The following is a 15,918-nucleotide window of genomic DNA, read 5'->3' on the forward strand; positions in this document are numbered from 1 at the left end:
ATAAATTGGCATGGTTGCCTCAAAATGTTCCTAAGTGGAGCTTTGTGTAATGGGTTGCTGTTCAGTGAGGACTGGCTACAATGGATAGAATGTTTAAGTGGGGGATTGTTTCTGCAAACAAGTGTGTATTGTGCAATGGGTTTGATCATGATCATTTATTTTTTTGTTAAAATTTTTTAGCATATACTTGGACTGTTCTTTTGAGGAGAATTCTTCCTGGTAGAAGAATGGCTGACTTTTGCTGAAGAGTGTGGAGGTAAGGCTATTACAGATTATGTTTACAGGTTGAAATTTTAATTCAGACTGAAATCAATTCAACCATAGTTCATGCTCAAATTTTAATTTATTTTTATCTAGGCTAATTTTATAGCCTTCAAAGACCACTGTTATAAAGCTTAGCGTGACTCCTTCGACCATATTGCATTGAGAAATTAAAATGAAGTTAATAACCAATTTATATGTTAGTATGACAGTAGAATTAAAGAATTCCAGCAACAAGATGAAAGAAAGTTAAACACAAATCAGTAGGCTAAAAAGCACCAGTGATATGAATGGAAGTTAAATATATGCAGGACATACTTGTCACGCGGTAAGGCATAACCAGCTGCTACTGAATCAATAAGCCAATTAACATTAAGTATGTAGGAATTTACTGCGCAGCCATACAAGAACTTGGTCGTTTCTAGCTGGGAAAAGAGGAAAATATCAAATTCAAAATTAGGCATCCGCAACCCAAATAAAAACTAAGAATAATATAAGCAAACCAACTGTGCAAAGAAGGGAGAACACAACATAAATAGATGTAAAGCGGTTTGATAATGATAATGTAAAGTTACAATCACTGACAAAGTCAGTAAATTTACATAAGATAACCAAACATTTATAGTCATACAGCCGAATCATTGCTACAGATTTGTGATAATGTACATTACAGGTAATTGATTGATATAGGATAATTGTGAAGAAAACTCTACAAAATACAAAGTACAAACAGTGACCCCAAAAACAATGTAGGTCAGCAGCTAAGAGCCTTATTTAGGCTGTTTCTAGTTGGTTTTAGCAGCCAAATGGGGCAATAGAAGGGACAGGGATCTGCTAGTAGTTAGGTGGAAAGAAAGTAGTGGGGCAGTTAAGGTAATGGGAACAATAACAAGAAAAGAGTTGGTTTGGTGTTTTTTGCGTATTACACTTGATCAATGAGCGAAGAGTTGGAGTGCTCGTCAAAAAATTGCATGAAGAATTGGAGCATTTACACACGATTTTAAGAGTACAATAAGGGTTAATCAGAACTGGCTATGAGGTTTAAGGGCTAGTATTTTAGGCATAAAGAAAGTAGTGGGGCAGTTTGGGTGATGTGATCAGTAACCAAGAATAGAGTTGGCTTGATGTTATTTCTGCATTACACTTGATCAGTGAGTGAAGAGTTGGCATATGTAAATACGATTTAAGAGTGCAATAAGGGCTTCTCAGACCTGGCTATGAGCTTTAAAGGCTTTAAAATTGCAGAAGGTTGACAAGGGGAAAAAAAAGACAAGTACAGGCATCATACATAGTTTTTGATCAGCATCATACATGGAGTTAGAATTGCATTACACAGTTCCAAGAAAGCTTCGAAAGTTTCAATGAAACCTCTTAAACATGCTCTCCATTATATTAGAACCTTTGTATGGTTTATAAAGATTTCTATGAACCCTTAACTCTAAAAGCATGCCAAACTTTGTAGTCGGTTCCCTCTTTGATGTAACACTTCCTTGAGTTCATATAGGCGGCACCTTCCCCTCCCAGTTGGACAAAACTCAACCTCTAGTTTTAAAATGTTGAAATATAAAAATCCACAAGCTTTAAAAGTGCATCTATTGTTTGCTATGAAAATTCTCGAGTTGAAACTGCTTTTTCTTCTTCAATAGAAATTGAAAAGCAGAACAATGCAACCTTCTTAACTATGAAGTTGAATTTTCCAGGTTGACAAAATCAATTGGAGTAGAAGACACATCTCTTCATTGAATTTGAAGTCTGTTTGAGATGCTCTCACTTGTAACAGAAATCTAGTTACTCACTTAACCTCTTCTTTTATTATAAGATCTTCACGTTATTCGACCTTGGCCCCTTGGCCTCCTCTCTAATATCAAGAACTGGTTGCGACTAACTTCTCGTGGCCACCTAGATTAGATCTATTGTGTGTGAGACCCTATGCAAGGGAGAGAATCTCATTAGGAAACTCTTCTAAGTTGTAGCTCTACGTGAGAGAACTTCAATAGCAAACTAGTAACCTTTAAAGGCATATTAAATTCAGGACCAACAGCAAAATCTCCAAAATTTCAGTTCAGCACAAGTGTCGTCTAATTGTTTGCTATCGACTTTAACTACTTCAAGGACAATACATAAGCTACTTGAGGTATTGTTGAATCTGTAATTGGAGCTTTCTTGACCTTGAAAGAAAGAAAAACCTGTGCGGATACTTTATAGACGCAAGTGCCACGACAATTACACCAAGAAAGGAGCAACCATATAGAGCTTGAGGCCAGTGGTCCCACGAGATATCACATCCTCATTTGCAGGTTGAATCTCATCATGCCGCTGCCACGCAATTTCCTGCAAACAGCATACAAGAAGGCACATTTCCAACATCACAAAGACATTGTTATAAAGTTTCTCTATTTAAACCTGATTCATCATCTTTTGACTGGACAAATCATTCAACCAACCATTCAGCTATTACAGTCAGCTTATTCTTCTCCTTCATTGTCATCCATTAAGGAGAAAGAAACCCAAACTGTTAGTTACACATATCAAATGTTTATGTGTATATATTTAGATCTCTCTATGTATAGAAAATATACAGGGGACTTTTTAATTCTTTTACTTTAGAAGCAAATAATTAATAGTAGAACTACAAACAAGAAACAAACAAGATAAGGACTCAGTTCAATGACCCTAGACATACAACAGAAGTGATCTTTTTCACAATCTGGACAGTTTTAGATGAGGAGAGGCAACATACACTGATCTCTTTTTTGGTAAGTGGGGCAAAGGCGGTATCGTCTTTCACACCAGCAATTATGTAGAGCCGCACCCTCTGCTGTCCAAATATCATCTCAATATCGTCATCTTTGTTTAGGAATTTTGAAATATCAAAACTTGTTCCCTCGAGGACCTACGTCAAAAGAGAGAAGTTAGAATGCAGCATCAGAATCTAAATTTGAGTACAGCTATTTTAAACAGCTATTTTAAAGACAGCTACGTCAAAACCTGTTCCCTCAAGGACCTACGTCAAAACCTGTCATGAAGCAAATACAATAAAGACAGCTATTTTAAACTAGCCGAAAGATTTGAGTACAGCTTTTGAAATTCTCCATCTAAAGTTTGACAACATTTAAATTGCCAGCCATGAAGAGCAGCATATCACTGAATGTTGCATCCTCCAGAGTCTTGTCCTCATCGGACATTGCCATATGCTGACAGTTCCAGAAGATCCATGTCACGGCCTGCACTCACATCGAAAATCAAATTCACAGCCATTATGATTAAAGCTACAAACAAGCCGAGCTGAGCTCGACTCATTTGTGATATATCTTCCAAATAATAGAGCTGGAAGAACACTTTACAGGACATGCAAATACCTGAAACCCTGCAATATGAACTTTTCTAGATAAGATCCTCTTTGGATATCTCGGTTCGATTTCCCTTTGATCGATTAACTGTCGCCTGCAGCAAGAGTAGTTCAATGGAACACAATCCATCCTTTTTACAGAGAGAATATGCACATCCAATCCCAAAAAAAAAAGAAAAAAGAAAAAATCCATCCTCCAAATTAAAAATTAAAAAGCTCATTAGATAATAAACAGTTGGATTAAAGCGATTAGCACAGAAAACAATGTTATTATGGTCTTCGTTGCTTTCAACAATAAATTTCAATGTGTTCATATAATTTGAGCAGAAATAATAAAACAAGTCTTAAAAAATCTTATATTTATTTCAGACCAACTTCTTGTCCTTTTTTTCCTAATGTTTTTATTTATTTATATATTTTTAAGTAAGTCATTTCCAAACTAAATGCAACTCTGGAAGAAAATAAAATAAAATAAAATGCAACTGCAACAGATCCTGATATAAGAAAGTGTCATTAGGCATAAAAATATATATTTCGAACTCCTAATCAAGTTTTGGATGGATCTCTTTTGTTTAGGCTCTCAGTATGTCATAGAAAATGTACTTACCAAGGTAATACAGTATCTAATGTTTTATGCAGTTGGTAGATTAAAGTGCATTTCAAGCACAAACTTGCCTAAAATATCATAGCGCATAAATTTCATTCCCTTTCTGTAAAAGTAAACGAGGCAAATCGGAGAGAGTAGTGACTTGTTCAAGTTTGACTAACAAGTTACAAAATGGGTTCAAAATTGGCCCATAGATTGCATACAAGCTCATCAAGTCTAGTTTGAGCCAAGTTTAGAAAATTACCAGCTTTAAGATGTACTCAAACTTGGTCTGTTTACAAAACAAGCAGGTCGCGAACTACTTTTTAGTGAACCGAACACTAGCAGATCGGTTTGTTACAACCCTACTTAAAAGAGGAGTGTCGAACACAAGCAAATTGATAATATCCAAAGCAAGTAATATAAGGAGTGTCTAAAGGGAAGAGTTTGTTACATTCTCTGAAAATGTTTTTAACAGTCTTCCCAAAAATCTCAAAAGACTATGAAGCAAAAGAAACATTTTCTGAAACCATAAAGAGAAAGGACTGAGCATGACATGCTGTCACTATGGATAGCCATCTGCTCAAAAGTTCACCAAGTCCCTCATCCCGAATGGACTAACAGAATGAAAGGCCACTGCTCCTGAAACCAACGTAACTCTTACCAATCCCTCTCTCCAAATCTCCAAAACTTGAAAAAATACTCACCATAAAGCATTTAACTCCAAAAGAAGAAAAGAATATATAATAATAACTCAAAGATTGCAAGGCAATGCCCCAAGTGAACCATCACAGATCTAAAGGGGAATGATAATATCATTGAAGATTAACCCAGTAGACGGAATGATCGTAATCTGTAAGGTCATGACTGTAGGAGTCATAAAATCATGATAGATTGATACATCACGCCAATTTGATAGCATCTGCCCCTTCCCTGATAACTGAGCTAAAAAAAAATCTATCACTGTTTCATAGGTGCCAGTTTTTTTTCAAGAATGCAGTTGTCAAATCAAGATTTAAATTGTAATTTTAAATTCTATTTTCTGGATTGTGAATTGTAAGGTTTGATTAAAGTTTGAAATTTTATAAAAAATGATAAACATACATCTACAAATAACAAGCATGTTATGGAAATGCAGGATATAATACACTTCTATTGACATGCTTGAATCAACAAGTGGATGAAGAGCTTAACTTAGTCACCAATCATTCTCTTCAATTCCTTTTTGTACTTTTTGAAAGTTGCATTGAGATAGTTGGCTTCTTTTTGACAATAAAATAACCCCAGTTGACAAGAATGAAGTTAGAATTCATTGTTTCACTAAGTGATGTCATCATCTAGCATATGGATTGTCATCACATCAAAAGCCAAATATGGCCATAAAAAACCAATTCCCACTTCTCTCTTATGTTTTCTCACAGTTTTTTTTTATTTAATCTATTCAATAAATTTCTACATTATATCTTGTACCATCCAAACAGATCCCTTACAGCCACCAGGAAATTCAAGGCAAACTTCATTTCAGTTGCAATTGCCTCAAGCAAACATGGACAATCTTAAATTATTATCTTTTCCTTTTCTTTTTATTTTTCTCTATTACTTGTCATATAGCTAACCTTCCCCAAATTCTAAATGCACAATGAATTGAACCGTTACAAGAGAGTGACTTTGGGTACTGTACCACTTCAGTGAAGTGAACTGCATTAATATATTGATAGCATTACTTCCAGGAAGGGGAAAAAAAAATGCGTCAGCCTTGTATAACAGAAAACATGCTATGAAGAAACACAACAAAACCTGACACCACACAAATGCAATAATAATACAAGGAAATAAAAGCCAAACCTGTAAAACTTGGCAGTTTTTCAATGTGCTTTTCCCCCCCTGAAAATATTCAGATCATATCCTTAGGCAGAGGTTTCAGACAACTAATTATAATTAGGCTCCAAGATAAGTAGGGTGTTGATCAAGATTACAAATCTCAAAACTTCAAACTTCTAAAAAGAAGATATCAAGCACATTATAGCTATTTCGTAAAAGATAATACTGATTCCTGTGAAGCAGACAGTTGACCAGCACGGAGTGGCTGCACTCCAAGAGTTCAGTCTCAAAAACAGAAAAGAAGCATCGGTGACAACACCTTGCTGCAACCCCGCCCAACATCCAAAAAAATACCAAAGAAAAACGAAAAGAAAAACATACTCATATATGGGGAGAACATTTATAATTTAGTGTAGGATCATTTTCAGAAAAGGAGACAAGGTGCTTGATCTATCAATTTTTTAACAAGAAAATTAGTCCTTGAACTCCTTAATAGGATTCCAGTACCTTCAAATAGGGTGGATAGGATGAGATAGAAGTATGGGAAATAGATTTTCTATTAAGTCCTATAATTGCTTGCCTTATGGAGGGTTGAGGAATCCTTTAGAAGTTTGGAGTTCTGACAAAAAGGATGAAGATGGGTATGAGTAGTATGATAGATGAGCTGTTATCGAAGAGGGGCTAAGAGAGGGAGATTGTGAATAGTTGAGGAAGAAGATGAAAGAAAAAGAAGCGCATTACAATTAATTTTTCTCTCAAAATTCATCCTAATGCAGTCACCACCACACATCTCACCCACAATTGAGCAACATATGGGAGCTATGTGTAGATTTCTAGACCTGAAGAGAGTTATAGGTTTTTGGGCCTAAATCATACGGGTAAAGTATACTTAACCCTAAATTGTTTCAGTAAAAAAATTAATAAAGCACAATCAAAAAAATTGATGGAAAAAAAATGGGAAACGCAAACAAACTGAAAACATGCACAGCAAGCAAGGTATCGCACAAAAATCATTGGGCAAAAAGCCAGGGTACCTCATCATTACTTTATACTTCATTATCATTATGGTAAAAAGTTCCTCAATCACATTAAAATATATCCAGAAATGATACCTAATTCACTTAGCTTGGTCCATTAACCCATGTTGCGAAGTACATGTCAAGACTGTAATGCAGTAATTCAAGAGTATAAAACAGCTCATTTTGTAACTCAACAACTACAATTCCCATTATGGGTTCATATTACATCTTTCTATACAGGACATTGATAAACCCATCGATCTCAAAAACTAGAATTTTTAAATTGATAACAATTCAACAGACCAATCTTAGATAACAATCAAACAAGCAAAACTAAATATATAAAAACCCACAAATGAATTTGTGAACACAGCAAAATTACAACATGAACAGAGAATCACAATGATAAAACCAAACTAAACTCACAAAAGAAAAAGTGAAATTCAAACAAACCCATATCACAAAAACTACAGGTTTAGCAAATTCAAGGTGAGGAAACTCTTGAGAGGTAAAGATCTGAAAAGTTAAAAATTATAGTTAGGGTTTGAAATTGGGGGAACGAGAGCAAGAGAGAGAGAGAGAGAGAGAAAGAGAGAGCGTGTTTACCTGATGAAAGAGGTCTGAAATCGAGAGGATTAGCAATGGTAGAGTGTAGGCGGCTACACGTACTGCTACCGAACTTCCTTCATCTCTCCATCGAACCCCACTGCTGCTCCAACGCTGCTCCTGTTTCGTTTCGTGTTAGTCACCTTCTTCGTGTTTGCTCTCTGCCTTGGTGAGTTCGCCGCCGACCTCACGGTGGGGAAATAGGGCGACGCCACCACGGCGTGAGACATTTTTGGTGGTGGTGGTTTTGAATGGTGGTCTAGGTTTGTGCTTGTGTGAATAATAGAGAGAAACATAAACAGATGGAGAGAGTGAGAGAAACAGGGATACATTGTGGGCATATTTTGATATATTTATTTGTTTGTTTGAGAGAAATTGATGAGAGAGGAGAAAATGAAAATGTGTTTATGATTTCCCGCCCCACGGTTCAAATTTCCCTCAGAAATTTTTGGCGACCAAAACATCAAATTAGTCTCAGAAAAGGTACCCTTCGCCGACAATTTTTTTTAGTTGCCAAATCTCAATCAACGGCGACTAAAATATTAGTCGCTAAAAGTACTAATTTGGCGACTAATTTTTTTTGGTTGCTGAAAATAAGTTTTTGGCAACCAAATTTTTGGTCGCCAAAAAATATGTGACCTTCCGCGACCAAATTTGTAGTTGGTCGGCAAAAGCATACCACTTTCTGTGACCAACTCATTTTTTGGTCGCCAAAATATAACCTTCTGCGACCAATAATATTTGGTCGCCGAAAATAATGATCATTCACGACTAATTAATATTTGGTCGCCAAATGTCATTTTTTTGCGACCAAAATTTTTTTGGTCGGCAAAAGTGGTCGGCAATTGTGTAAATTCTTGTAGTGTTTACTTTTTTTGACATTGCCTAGATTTCCCCCTCCCATTAATTTAAGCCAAATAGTGTTAACTTGGTTGTGCAAATGACCATAATACCCTACACTTAATACCCTTTAATTGTAATTTACCTATATATTAAATTATCACTTTATTTCTCACATTTTTTTTTTGACTTTGTATTTTTTTTCCACTAAAGTTTTGAACTTTTATAAGTTTTAAAAAATAAAATAAAAATCAACCATTAATAAAATTAAGAAAGAATATCCATGTTTCTTATTTGAATTAATTTTGAGATTTAATTTGATAAAAATAATTTAAATGAAAGAAACAAAGATGGAGATATAGATTTTAGATGTAACAAATAACAAATTATTTTATTATTTTCAAATAATTTATTTCTTCAAATAAAATTCTATTTTAATTAAATATAAGAAATGACAAATTTAAATAGTTTATTATTCTCAAATAATTTCTTTATCTTTCTTTTCGTATCATCTAATTTTAATGTATCGTAACATGACTAGATATTTTTTCACTTTTATATTTATTTTAAAAAATTCTATTATTAAGGTGAGAAATATTGACTTATTTTTTGTAATGATAATTAAAATTTGAGAATAATATAGGATTGTAAAATGATAAAATGATAATTTTTTTTTATATATTTATGAGGTAACATTTGTTAATTTTTATAAGTCAATTTTTTTTTTGGTTATAAATATGAAATGTTATTTATGTTTATTTTTCTTAAAAATTTTTAATACATAAATATGTTTACAAAACAAAAGAAGAATTCATGTTTCGTAAGTTGGTATGGTATTAGGTGATACTTGCTAACATTGATGAAAGAGAAAAAATGATGAAAAAACATAGAGAAGAGAACAAATAATAATAATAATAAATGATAAGATGTTGCTATTTACTGTAGTGGCACTACGAAAAAATGAATGAGAAAATAAATAGACAGAGAAATTAAAGAAATAAAATAAAGAAAATAGAAAGAGAGGGATAATTTCTCCAAATATGTATTTTTCATACGGAAAAATAAAATAAAATACCTATATGTATTTTTAAATTTTTATTCAAACTCTAATTTCTCAAAATAATTGTTTATAAAATTGGTGGTCTTTTTAAAAAAATAAAACATCTTTTGTACTTTGTTTCGTAATTTTCAAATAAATTATTGTATTTAATTCAGTATAAGGTTTAATGGTAATCAATTTATTAGCCATTTTTTTTAGATAAGGTAATGTTTGGTTATTCTACTATATATGCTTGTCTTAACAATTTAGAATTTTTTAAAAAATATTCTATAGAATTTAATAATTTTGTTTAACATTATTAAAACAATATATGAGTCTTTATTATTTTTTTGTAAAATCTCAAGGGGTGAGTGAAATATACTATTTGAATATATAAGGGCAATCTTGAAATTTTTTATTCATAGCACATGACGTCAACATAATGTTATCATATTCTGTTAAATAAATTAATAGAAGATTAATGGTAGGGGAATCTTAATAACAATTTCAAAAGTAAAGTGTGATTTCTATAATTATTGAAATTACATAAGAGATCTTTATAATTATTAGAAATCTCAAGAAAGGTGAGTGTAATTTATCCAAAATAAAAATAAAAATTTATATGCTAATTGGATTGTTTTTTACGGCCCCTCTCAAGCACCTAGGCTTAGTTGGAGTTTGACAATTATATTTTTAAATATATTTTTGTTTTATTGTTTATTTAAAATATAATTTTTTTTGATAAACTTGATAATTGTTAAAAATTAATTTTTTTTTTATTAATGAGAAAATTAAAAATTTTTATAACTCTTTTTAGTTATTTTTTTAACTCAAAATAAACACACACAAAAAAAATTTAGGACTTAGCTTGTGCCGAACCCGCTACACTCCTCTCCTAAAATAATATCCAATTAAATTGGTGAGTTTTGGAGCAACAAACACAAAAAAGTCCAAAAAAAAGATCGGGACTGGTTTGTCAACCCTCACATGTCCAATAAACCTAAATTATTTCTAATTAAGAGCCAAACATGATACGTTGATATGATAATACAAAAAATATGAATAAATTGAGTTAAAGCTAAAATAATTTTGACACCAATTTAAAATGAAATGACTTTAATACTCTTGCCACAGTATCACACTCAACAAGAGTTTCATGAAGGGAAAAGCCTCTTTTAGGAGCATAAAAAAAAGAAGAAGTTAATTTATTGATTTATTAGTTTATTTGGATCACATCACCTCTCTGTTTTTTTAATTTTTTTTACGTTTTTTTAAATTTCTTTTTTATAATAAACTAACATGTTTCCTATTTATTTACGTGTTTTTTTAGCAAATTTGTTTTTTGTTGTTGTTTTTTTCTTTTGTTGTTAGGTTGGAATGACCCTTTGAGATCTTATTTATATACTCTTGCTGTTTTATTAATATATTGTCTCCTATGTTCTCAAAATAAGTCTTAGTGACCGATAGGACATGTGCATGTGTTGCCCTAACATAAATTTTATTTGTTAAAATAGTAAGACTTGTCACTTTACATTAATTCTAAGGACAAAAATAATACAAAAATGAATCAGAAATTGTATTATATAATTCTTACATGCTTATTACATAGTACAAAGTATGTGTTGGTGAAAAATATGCTGGAATTTATGGCTTTATAAGCTTATTTTGGGCCAACTTTGAGCCCAAATTTGAGTGGGTTCCACCCGTCTTTTGAGGTGGATCCAAAGAGGTGACGTGTTCATTGTAGCATGGCAAGTCACACGGTAAAGATGGTTCGTCAAAACAATTTATGAATGGGAAGTCGACGCCGTTTTTGGGTTCGTGGAATGGACAATTTAAGAAGTAAAATGTGGGTTTTCTTGAAATGGGTATCCCACATTGAAAACTTAAGAGAACTTATGTGTGTATATAAGTTCTAGGTGGCAACACTTGGGTTGGGCCCCAAGGGGCACCCCAATTTTGTAGAAGGAAGGAGTTAGACAAAGTGAACCTTGGCTCAAACTACCACATACGCAGGTTGTGGGTCGAGTCGGTTCTAACATTAATTTTTTAGATAAAATTTATTTGAATTTTTTCAAATCCTTGTGGGAAAATTTTCTATCCAAACAGTCCAAACAGTGCCCTTGTTCAGTCCAATTCCAGCAGGATCAAATTGTTTTTTTTAACAGTTATAAAGCTGCCCAGCAGTTATGAACAGATATGAAACTGCCAGCAGTTATCTGTTCAAAATTTGAATTGCACTTGTTCATTTCAAACTGCATTTGTTCTGTTTGAAATTCAAACTTGTTCGGGTCTATATATACCAGGCCTGTTTCAACAATTGGATTATCTTAAAAAAAAAAAAGAAAAGACAATCCAGAAAAATTACCTCACTTCTCGTTTTTGCTCTTGTGCATTGTTATTCTTTATATTAGTTTTAGGGAAAATTCAGAGAGTATAAAATACAAGTTTTGTTCGCCATATAGATTGTTTGAAGTACTACTACAATTTGTGAAGATTATTGTATCCCGGGAGATAGACGCCATTTATCTGTAAGCACCGAAGCGGAGTGAATCTGTCTTAAGGACAGAGTGTCACACACTCGACTTGATCTTTTTGTACTTATTCAATTCGATAAATAATTCTGTAAGTCATTTATTTTATTTGTTTGATTTGGTTTCAACTTATTTATTTTACACAGATGATTGTTCCAACAATCTTAAGACAGATTTGAATTATTCTGTTTATACAGAATTTTTCGTTTGTTTCATTTTCTTCATTTTTTCTTCTTACATAAATTATTTTCTATGATTTTGCAAAATGATATTCTTGTTGGAAAATACAAATAGTAGTAATAAACTGTTTGACAAATAGTGGTAATATACTGTTTATTCTCTTTGACATCTAGTAGTAATATACTGGTAGTCATTGACAATTTAGAATATTTATTTGTGAAGTTGATTAGAAATTAATTTTGGTTTTCAGAAATAATTTCTGAATTTGCATTAATTAAAATTCTGTTTCAGCATTTTAATTTTTTAAGTATTATAGAAATTTGATTTTCTGTGTGGAATTAATTTATTTAATAAATATTTTATTTTCAAATTAATTGGAAATAAAAATTACAATTCTTGTTTTTTATTTTTTTATTTTTACAGAATTAAATTATGTGATTTTGGTTTAATTTTCTGTATAGTACAAAATTCTAATTCTAATTTTGTTTTATAATTTAGAATTCATGCCTACTGAAACTAATGCTCAAACTAGTACTAGTATGGTGGTTGAAATTGCTCCAACCCCCTCTCCTGCTGTGACTTGCCAGTCAATCACAGTGAAAAGTTAGAGAAGTTCTTAGAAACTGATTTTAAGAGATGGCAGCAGAAAATATTGTTCTATCTTACTACTCTCAACCTGGCGTGTTTCCTTCGTGAAAATGCTCATACTCTAAAAGAGGATGAAATCGACCGGCAAGTAATTGCTGCTGTTGATGCCTAGAAACATGTTGATTTCCTTTGCAGGAACTACATTTTGAATGGGATTAATAACACATTGTACAACATTTATATCCCTATCAAGACGACAAAGAAACTTTGGGAGTCTTTGGAGAAAAAGTACAAAACAAATGATGTTGGCTCAAAGAAATTTGTGGTTGGAAAATTCTTGGATTTTGTGATGATTGATTTTAAGACTGTTGTAGACACCCCATTTTTGACCGTCCTCAAGACTTGGACGTCATCCTTTGAACACTCGATGATCATCTATGTTTGTGTTCGTTTTGAGTTCTCGGAGGTCTCGGTTGCGTGTCTTGCCTCAAGATCTCTCAACTTGTTTGTTTTGTGCTTGGTTGTGGACCAAACACTTGTGTTTTTGGCTTTTGAGGAAAGAGGGTGGCTTGTTTGCCATCCCCTCAACCCACCGGCCAAGGCTTGAGGCCATCGGCCATGATTTCTTTCCACCAGCCAAATGTATTGGCCGATCGACACTTTATTTGGTCGGCCGGCCCTTGTGTTGGTCGATCAGCCATTTTTGCTAGCCGAACCCTATTCATCTGCTTTATGCAGATATTTTATGCCAGCTGGATTAGCTGGCATGCACATTTGCTCGTGTATGGAGGGATTTGCCTCTTGGTTTAGCTTGCTTTGGAAGCTTTGTTATTGAACTTCTATAAAGAAGGAGCTCCTCCTCCCTCCTCAAGGGTTCAGAAAAATGGTCTAGAGAGGATAGATATAGTTTTGTATCTATATTTCTTTGTTTCGTCTTGTTTTGTGACCTAAAGTGAGTTTTTGTCTTACGTTTGCACTTGAACACCTAGCATTACACCATCCTTGGGTTACTGAGGTACTAGAGGGTTGTTATTAGGGTTCTTGAGCTATTTTTGATCAGAGAAACCTGCTGGAGCTTTGTTCTTGAAGAGGTTCTACAAGGGTGAGTTCCTTACTTTAGATACCCCTTTCTTGCTTAAGCTTTTAGCCCATCTTGCTTATTGTTTTAAGCTTGGTATATAACTGATAAAAGTTCTGTTTTCACTTACTATAGAACTTTGTTTAAGGTCCTTTTGAGGTTTGGGGTTGTTTATCCCCCCCTTTAAGGCCTTGTTTTAGGCCATCCATTTTGGCCTTTGTTATTAGCTTTGCATGGCCTCTCTACCACTGAAATCCAGAGGATTTTCAGTGGTGAAGAGGTGGTTTTGAGGTCTTAAATAGGAGAGGGTCATCCCCTCTCCTTGTTGTCTTGAATGCTTGCATAAATGGCTTGTGTTGGTGGCTTGTATGCTTAGCTTGTTTTAGCTTTATTTCAGTGTGTATTAGGCTTTGTTTTGCCCTAATACATCTCTGTTTCAAGTTGGTTTAGACATACCATGCATGCTTTGTATACTTGTCTTGTAATCCCATGATTTGTCTTAACATGCACCATGTTGTAACATGTCTTTTTAGTATGATTTTGGCTCAACTTCATGAAACTTCTAGCTTTGTTTTAACATGCTAAAGCTTTGATTTTGGTTGTTTTGGTCGTCCATGACTTGCTTTGTATAGGCACCATGTAATCTAGCTTGTAGGCTTTGAGTATTGAATCCTTTGACATGCTTTACTTGGGCCATTTAAGTGGTTTGGCATCACTTGTTATGTTATTTTAGTCCTTATAGTGGTTTGACATGCTCAAATACTTGCATTTATCACCTATTCCATGCTTTGGATAGTTTGTGTGTTATGCCTCATGAGCGTGTCATTGTGTATGCCACCATGCCTAGGCATTTGGGATGCCATCTAAATGGGTTTTTGGGCCCGTTTTAGCATGTCATATCCCTGATTTTGGTTGCTTGAATCATGCCATGTTTGGTTGTCTTAGGTGTAGTGTAACACCTCTTTGGTAGCCTTGCATGTTTCATGTTGTTGCCCCTTGTTTTAGCTTGTTTTGGCTTTGGTCATTGCATGTTTTGGGCTCACTTTGGTATGCCTTAGGACTATTTTAGGTTATGCTTGCCATATGCTCTTTGTCTTGTGTAGCTTTGGTTCAAGCCCCTTCACTAATCTTAGGCTTTAAGCCTTGTGCATGCTATGATCATGATTTGTCTATGTGATTTGGCATCACTCCTAGCATTATTTCAGAGCATGTAATGTTGTCACATTTGCATGCTTTTCATTCCTTTTAAGTGTTCTTGAAAGTTTCCTTTTATGCCTTAGTCTTTAGGCCAATTGGCATGTATGTTTGTATGTGCATTTGTTCTCATTTCCATTGCACTTTGGCCACTGATTTGGACCTATTTGAGAGCTGTCCATATTGGTTTAAGTCCATCCTTTGCATGTTGTTGCATGCTTGCCTTGCATGTTGTTACATACTTGGCCTATTAATATGTTGTTGCATGTTTAAGTGATATTGCATTTGGCATGCATCTCTTGTTAAGGTGCTTAACATGTTGTTACATGTTTGCCTCACATGTTATTACATGCTTGAATGTTGTCACATGCCTTGTATGTTTGCATGCTTGTTTAGGTCGTATTGCATTTGGCATGCTTGTTACCATTAGCCTTGTATGGCATTGTCATTAACATGCTCATGTTGCATTAGTTTTGCTTGCATGTTTGCATCCCTTGCCTCTTGATCAACCATGATAGAGGTTGGGGTCTTTTATGTGTTTTTATGTACATTTCATTTGACATTAAATGCATACTTGACTTCTTTGGCCATCATGCATTGAAATGCATGATTGGTGGCCCAAGGGCCAAGAGCCACACTCCCTTGAGTTCACAGCATGATAGGGAGGGTGGTCGTGCATACATTGTCTTGTAAATACCTTGCCATGCACTGTCTGTCCTCTACTGCAGCAAAAATAGGATTCTGCAGGAAGGCATGGTCGGTCGGCCATCTTAAGTGCCGGCCGGTTATTCATTGTTGGCCGATGGCTTCACACATGGTCGAG

General features: G+C 34.0%; 1 long non-coding RNA gene across 1 annotated transcript; it reads right to left on the reverse strand.

Annotated features, from left to right (window-relative positions):
* Positions 1-689: 689 nt before the first annotated feature.
* On the reverse strand, positions 690-7,967 carry LOC145789811 (uncharacterized). The gene is made up of 5 exons (XR_014328184.1): positions 7,643-7,967; positions 6,042-6,080; positions 3,621-3,705; positions 3,002-3,485; positions 690-2,592 (listed from the first exon to the last, which is right to left on the reverse strand). It is a non-coding gene; the product is annotated as an uncharacterized LOC145789811 (long non-coding RNA).
* Between the last annotated feature and the right edge of the window lie 7,951 nt (positions 7,968-15,918).

Source organism: Camellia sinensis, chromosome 4 (assembly GCF_055761805.1).
Source record: "Camellia sinensis isolate YWXY chromosome 4, ASM5576180v1, whole genome shotgun sequence".
Taxonomy (NCBI): Eukaryota; Viridiplantae; Streptophyta; class Magnoliopsida; order Ericales; family Theaceae; genus Camellia; species Camellia sinensis.